This window comes from Lupinus angustifolius, chromosome LG20, assembly GCF_001865875.1.
Source record: "Lupinus angustifolius cultivar Tanjil chromosome LG20, LupAngTanjil_v1.0, whole genome shotgun sequence".
Taxonomy (NCBI): Eukaryota; Viridiplantae; Streptophyta; class Magnoliopsida; order Fabales; family Fabaceae; genus Lupinus; species Lupinus angustifolius.
The window spans coordinates 6,584,921-6,593,698 of record NC_032028.1 but is presented as its reverse complement, the minus strand read 5'-3'; positions in this window follow the sequence as shown (position 1 = coordinate 6,593,698).

Here is an 8,778-nt window from a genome sequence, read left to right as displayed (position 1 = left end):
TCCCAATGTGTAATGATCACCTTGCGGACACGTGTGATAAACATTCCCGAGTATTATCGGCCAATACTCGATCGGGTATTATAAATTGCCCGATCCTAATATCCGATTAGAATTTCGGATTTCGGCATTCCGAGTGAAAAATATTTAGAAAATAGGTATGAGTGTATTCAGGGTCTATATTGACTCAAAATTAAATTACGAATCCAAAGGCGTGATCGAAATTTGATTCCGAGTTACGGAACTCAAAAAGACACGTTTTGAGCCGTACCGGGCGGATTTTGGCCCCGACAGTGGTCCAGAATCGACTATCTCCAAAAATTACCAAAATTTACCACAAAATCGGAAATAAAATTTCAAAAATAAAACTCAACTAGAATTTCGTCTAATTCTTTACCGACAATTCCCAGAAATTCATTTTTGAATATATAATTAATGAAAATATTAGCAAAATCTTATAATTCAAACTCGTAAAATTCGCGGTGTTACATAAATGAAGATCAAATTTTCATATTTGGTATATGAAATTCAATCTATTTTGCAATTTTCAACATTTGACCTATTATAATGTTTTGTTTGGAATTTTAGTGATATACTTCAATAAAGAGTTATAATTTCAAACATTTTGTTTATTACAACGAAAATATATAGGAAATAGAGTATGAACATTAAAAGCTGATGATTATTTAACCAATTTCATTTGAGTAAATCTTATTTTTCTTCTAAAATAATTACAAAATCTACTTTTGATAGCTATATTTCAATTACATGATTCTACTTTCTAAAAAATGATAAATCATATACAAATTCTAAGAAGAGAAAACTTGTCAGAAACTTTGAAGGAGGAATCGATCAGGAAATGTAAATGTAAATGCAAATTAAAAACCTTGATTGACATCTCATTTGGAAAGAAATTAAACAAATATCAAAAAAATTAGGTAGCAATGTGTTTTGCATTCGTAAACATTTTTCATGATCAGATAACTAAATGATAATTAAGTAATATAAAAGTGTTACTTTTTACTTTAAGGTTTTTTAATTAGGATTTAATATATATATATATATATATATATATATAAAATGTAAGTATTTTTTGTACTGTTAACAAATTGTTTATTATTCATATATTACTATTATTTATTTTCAAGGAAAAGTAATATAAATTAATAGTATAAAATTTTACACTAATAACACATATTTTAAATTCTTTTAATTAAGTGATATTGAAACATGGACAAATGATTCATGTTACCTCAAGGCTGTAAGAGGGGATTCTTCTTTCTTTAAAGGATGGGATTTTTATACATTATTTTGTGAAAAAGCAAACGTTAATCAATAACATATAAATGAATAAACAAAATTATCACTTATGTGCATAACTAGATATGTGCAAAATTATACCCACAAGCCTAAACCACATATTTATTCCATGTAGGCATATTTAAAGAATTTTGTTTACAATAATGCATCTATCCAAGATTTTGGGGAGTGTGATCACAATCATACTTACGTAGAGGGGAGTTTAAGAGAGTTTTTATACTATAATTGTATTATCTATTATTTATATTTAAACTTAACTTCTATTATATATGAGTAATACAAATAAATGTTAGATAATATATTATTATCCATATTTAAAATTTTACACTAAGAAATATTATATTCATAAATTATTCTTATCTAACACAATAATCAATCTATCTATATCATAAAAAATGTTGAGGCATAATTATTACATTATAGAATTGAAAGACATACATATCCTCTTGCCCTATTCCATTTTGTCACAATCGTAGCAGCCAATGTGTCCACACACATTTATTAATATTTAATAAGATTAATAATAGCAATTCATCGATTTCCTATTGTTTTGGATGTCACGTTCATTCCATGTGGCATGTGCTAGAAATGCTGCAGCGGTGTAGAATATGTCTCTGCCATGCTGAGTCATGTGCTTAAAAATAAAAAAATGGTGAATAGTCTTGCTTAGATAGATAAGCTCAAAGTGTGTGGCTATAACCTCATTTTTTCAACTTTAACATTGTTGGAAAGGTATGAATCACGGTCCCTCTACAATTATGTAATTTTTAACCCACCCAATTATGATATTTTTTGTTAGAAATAAGACTTTTATTGTTTACAATGAAATTGGCTATAAACTGGAAAATATAAATTATATTAATTTATGTACTAGAATTTTTTTACCCAATATGGATTCACTTACTTTAATAGTAAGTTTTTAAAACTTATTTTTCATCCTGACCATCAATTATGGTTTAATAACTGAATGTTTGCAAGGTTGTTAGCGCCTTAGCTAGTTTAAAAGCATGGAAGGTCGGGGTACATGATGAAATTTTTTAAACTTAATGATTTAATTTTGTTATTTTGACTATATTAAAATTTTGAAACTATAATTACTTAATGGAGAAGCATAACACATGTTAATATGGAATTATTTAACTGAATTAGAATTTTTAAGTTTCAAATTTTGAAAATATATTTATCTTTTGTTCCATCTGAGTCAACTGAATATCCTATCTGCTTCCTAATAATATCTTTTGTGGTTTTTTTTTTACTTTTTAAATAAAATGGACTAAAATTAGCTAAAAAATAAAAGGGGATTGTTTTTCACAATTAAAAAACGATAAGGGACTAAAAGTATATGTTAACGTTAGTTAAAATATACGAAATTAGTTGAAAAATAATTAACTACAGTTATATAGAAAACAAGAAACAAGACAAGTCATACGTGTGACCAAAAGTGACCTCATATGCATAGAAAAAGACTGAAGTGTAAGTATGCGAATATGCGCGTTTGATGTCTTTGACATTTATTTTTCTTCACTCCTTTTCTAATTTGACCTTTGCCAAGATGCGTGATCATTCATGTTAAGTCTTTAAGAAGAAAATATGTTTGTACTACCAAGAGTATCCTTTATCTTATAGGTAATTCACTTATATTTTTCTGGATATATATGTGGTTATCCACCATAACAAGTGTTGTTCAGATAAATCAGATGTCCTTTGTCTTATATATAAATGCATGTCTATGGTAGAACATATATGTTCTTTAGTCTTCTCATTGTAGATCAATCATAGCTTTAATTTCTGCTTAGATGAGATGGTGAAAATGAGTTGCATTGTCTTGTGTTGTTGTGGAATAAAGATCACTTCGAAGTTATTATCTTTCATGAGAAAACCATGACTACCTATAATTCCTTTATTTCTAATTTTGTTTATCATCAAAATAGAAATAAGATATTTCGTATTCACACAATATTTTTTCTAAGAATTAGTGCAACAATCATAAATCTTACTTGAGATCATTTTACTTTGACTAATAAGAATAATTGTTCTAATATATTTAGATATGAGAAGTACCAAAAATATTTAGATATTAGATTTGTGATCTAAAATTACTAAAAGGAAAAGTTCATAGTTTATATATAAACTTTACATCTTTTACAAATAGACACTTTAAATTATTTTTTCTTCCTAATTATTTTTTAACTTTATCTATTGATGAAATTAGACTTTGCATAAAGATAATATTAAATTAATAGTAATGAAATTTTTTAATATATGCATTTTCCATTGTTAGATTGCTATTGATTTTATTTTATAAATAAAAATATTATTATATTAACCACTTTTCATTCTAAAATTTAGATATATTCTTCACAATTAATTTTTTATTTTGATGACAATTTTACCAAGATATCAACGCTACTAACCTATAATATTGTAATGTTATTATTGTGATTTCCTTCGTGTCATATTAGTAATTTAACAATATATTTATATACATAATAATTTCACAAACTAATAAAATATAAGAGATAATTATCAAGAAAATATAGATCATGACGACGACTACTTGCAAAAGATATAAAGTTTACATGGTTTTGTGTAATTTTTCCAAACTTCTAACAAATTCTTCTAAAATTAAAAATAACTGCAAAAAAAAACCTATACTCCTGAAGCCTTGACAACAGAATCATATTAAAGCATATTGGAGGGAATTATTTATTTTTATATTATTACTTTGATGAGTTCATAACGTTAATTAAATAATACGTTCTACCTCTGTCTCTACTCCTCCTAAACTTTCTCTAGTTAATCATTACTTTAGTGCCGTGTTTGGATGACGGATAAGATCAGCTTTTTAACATGGACGATGAGGTCTTAATGAGAAGCGAGGGGAATGTATAAATGTATAAACAAGGTACTGAGCTATCACGGGCTAATCAATAAGTCTATTTATGTGAGAAGAATCAAAGTCACCCCTAAAGTCAGAAAAATATGAATGACGAAAAGTCTCACTAGATATAAGTAATGTTTTATTACAATTTTGTCTTGGTATTACTAAAAGTATCATCTTCTTTTATGGACAATGAACTATTTGATTATCAATATTAAAAACCAATGGCTTTGAATATTTTCAGTTTATATGTTTTACGTTAACACATACATTATACACTTTCATATATTTTGAAAATCGTAAAAGAAATAGATTCGATTATATTAATTTAATAAAAATTCCAATTTGATTATAATACTTTAATAAAATTCCAATCAATTATTTGCACACGACATAATATGATTATGTGTATGTAGCAAAGCAATTACTACATCCTATGCTTATTGGAAGGCGTTTTAAACAAAAAAACACTAAGCTAGAATTTCTATTTGGTGGAAAGATTTATGTAATTTGATGTTTTCCTTGTTGGTTTTGATTGGTTCAAATACTGTTTGTTGAAACATATAGGATGAAGTAAATATATAAGATTTATATATTTTAGTTTGGTAAATTAAAATATTTTTTGTATTATATCTATTTTATATTATAATTTTTATTAGGTGTATTTTATATTATATATTTTTATCTTTATTTAATGGTAATAATTTTTATTAGGTGCATTTTATAATATATTTGTTAGTCTTTATTTTAATGGTCAAATTAAGGTGACAGTGGTTAATACACTAGTGATGATTTCATATGATTATATGGTTTCTTGTAGAAATTAAAAAGTATTATGAGGAAAATAAAAAAGCGAAAATCACATCATAATGATAGTTACACAGTATTTTCCCTTTATATAGTATAGAAGATTAAAATAGGAATTGTGTTCAAGCTTTCCTTAACTACCCCTTCTTATTAATGGACTCTCAAAGTATATGAAATGAATAGAGATCATTTATCCTAAAACCATGTCATCAACCACTTATCATCCAATAAAATTTTGACAAGTGATTTAACATATGTCAAAAATTTATTGGATGATATATAATTGAGAATATAATTTTAATACATGTGATTTGTATATATCCCTTTTTGTAATCCTCTTATATGGGGAAGAGTGATCCTTATACTATATCATTAATAATAAATTAAATTATACTAACATCTTCGAGATTCAGCAAAGTTATACAAACAATCTTTTTTTTATTAATACCTACACATATTACCATTAATTTAATTTATATACATTATATTGATCACCTATAGAAAAATGAGTGTAATATTTGAGAGAAAAATAATAAGTGTAATTAAACTAAACTTTAGGTGGTGGGTATAATTTATTCTAATAAATACTTGAAATTGACTCCATGGTACACCATATTTATGGAAATCTTGGGAAGATTAAAAATAGTTTCTTCATTTATGATATATGGTCATTCTCCTTAGCAAATATATTTTGTTTGTAAAATAAATAAAGATTTATAAGTACTCAAAATCAAACTCAATATGCTTTATTTTATTTTCAACACTTCAAATTAGTTTTACTAACAATATAAGGCTAAAACCAAAAAAAATTTAAAGAAACAATAGTGCATGAATTAACATTTTGTTATTGTAGACAACTCAAGATCAAATAAAAACTTAATTTAGAATGAATGATGTATTTCCATATTAAAATGCTACTACAAAGTAAAATAATTTAAGTTCATCTTATTTCCCAATTATTTTTTGTGTTACAATATATTATCACATTTTTAAAATTTTTGAGATAGCAATTCAATTTTGGTTATTTTTTTTGTAACATGTAATGAAGTGAGTTTATGAAAGTTATAAAGATAGATAATTTATTTTTTGGTCTAATCACTCTAATGAAAAGTTTGTAAGAACGAGGTTACAACTAAGAGAGGGTGAATTAGTTGACTTAAAAATTATGACAACTTTTTCTGCAAAATCAAGAGTTAACGTGCAGCGGAAAATATATGCAGAAAAATAATCAAGATAAAATGAAAGATATAAGGGAGAAGAGAATACACATTGATTTTTAAACTGGTCCACCTTCTAGTCCACCGAAGTCTACGTCCAATACTCTTGCAGCACAAGAGATTTCTTCACTAAGAATTATGAGTTGTAATTACAATATCTCACCCCACGATTTATATGTATCTTACACACTCCCTAATCCTTATTTACTCTTGGAAAACACATTTCCAAGTGATTCTAATCCCCTTTCTTTTCACACCCTGTGAAAGAAAGTATTCTGCAACAATACTGAAGAATGTACAACGATGGCAGATTGCTTTTATAAGTATGAAAGTAGTATAACTTGCAATCCAATCAACTCTTTATGTATACCAAGTAATAATGCTCTTTGGAAAATTTTGAAACATTTCTAAGCAATTTTAGAAAAACAACTTTGAAAGTTAAGGACTAGTTGCAAAAAGTGTAGAGAAATAACTTCAGAATAAGTTTAAGAGCTTTTGGAAATTGTATAAGAGTTGTATGTTATTGTGTATTTGTGTTGTGAGAGTTAGAACATTTATATAGACTTTCCAAACACCCATGGTGCCTTTCTGAAAGTGTAAGAGTTGTTTGAAGTGAAGAGATTTTGCTGGAGTGAAAACATTTCATTTTGAAATCTGAAATCTGACGCAACAGCTCTGAATAATTGATTACTGACAGTGGGTAATCGATTACCCAAACTCTCTATCCACTGTTCATTTAAAATTAAATTAGAGTAATCGATTACACCAATTTGAGTAATCGGTTACTCAACTTTTCAAAACTGGTATTCTGTTACTCAAAGATAGTAACGAATTACTCTGAATAGTTTTCAATTAGATAACTCTTTTCTCACACACGTAACCTATTACTTAGATGAAGTAACCCGTTACACACTATTTATGGAAATTATTTTAAGTATTTTAAAGTGTTTCAACTTTCTTTAAAAATAGTTTGAGTATATTTAAGAGTTTTAGGATAGAAGTACCTATAGAGACTTAATCTAATTATCTTGAAGCTTTAATCTTCTTTATCTTCATAAGTATTATTCCTTTTCTTCTTTTTGGTGATGTTGGTGTCTTCATCAAAATCGTGCCAAGGTCAGGGGCAAATATCTTTTCACAAAGTTGGATTTTGGTTCTTTTATTAAGTTGTGAGAAATTTCAATAATGTATTCATGTAGTATGTATCAAAATTCTCTCATGAACATTTCCTAGTTAATGAGTGACACGTGATTAAAATGCAATAATAATTCTATGAAGATACAACTTAAATATACAATAGAGAAGAATGAATTAATAATCAAATTATATCTACAAATGGTCGAATAATCATAGCTAATGTATAATTAATTTATTAATAGTAATTAGAACAACACTCCTTGAAATTTAGTTTAATTGCATTCTGCCCCTTTCGTTTCTAAGTTAGACTCACTCCCTCCACATGGTAGTGAATATAATATAAGTATATAAATTATGGCTAATTTGTATACTTGCAAAAAATAAGAGAATGTTATGTAATTTCACTAAATTTTAGAAAATATCAATATAATTTACTCTTAATAATATTTGCTCCATAAAAGAAAACTTTGAATTGACAAAGAATTATTGTTTCTCATTCATGATTAAAAATGCATACAAAATATAAAGCTTCTTCTAAAAAAGATCAGAAAGCTTCTAGAATGTCACTATTTTACTTTATAAGCAAATGAATATTATTACAAAATCACCAGGAATGTTCAAACCCAATATTTAAATTACCCCTTAAGTTATAGAAATGCATAGGGTGGAGATAGAAATCAAACTAAAAAACCGGCAGGAATATTACTTATGGAAGTAATAATTTTCATGTAGAGAGTATAAAGTATAAACTGAATTTTTCTTGAATAATTAATAAATTAAAATATTTACCACAACAAACTGAAATGTTCAATTAATGAATTTGTTTGATATCATCATTTTATGTTTGATATTGATCCAGCTGATTGTCAAGGAATATGATGATAATTTTTTTATAATATTTCTTGGTCAAAACTTTTAATCATTTTTATTATAAAGAAGAAACGTGCGTGATTTGTATACTTAATTTTAAGAGTTATAATAATATATTATGTAAGATTAGTCGATAAAATTTTCTACAACGTATTAATTTAAAATACACGTTGTGGCACATGTTTTATATTTTTTTTATAGTGTAAGAATATTATAAGCTGATTTTGTAAGGATACACATTTTTCTAATTTTAACATGTGGATTTACAGTTTATATGTTTCAGAACAAAATAACATTGGTCAAACACGTACAATACTCTTTGCTAATTAACAATGAATAATTATCTAAAAAATCGCTTCTAATTTTTTTTTACCTTTTTAAGTACCACTTTTCTATTTCGGTTATATTGTGTTGTTTTAATTTTATTAATTAATATAATAATTTAATATATATGTTACATCATAATTGTATTTATATGATAACTAAATTACCGATAATTTATTTATATTATTTTTATTTAAAATTTAGTATTAATTAATAAATGATGAT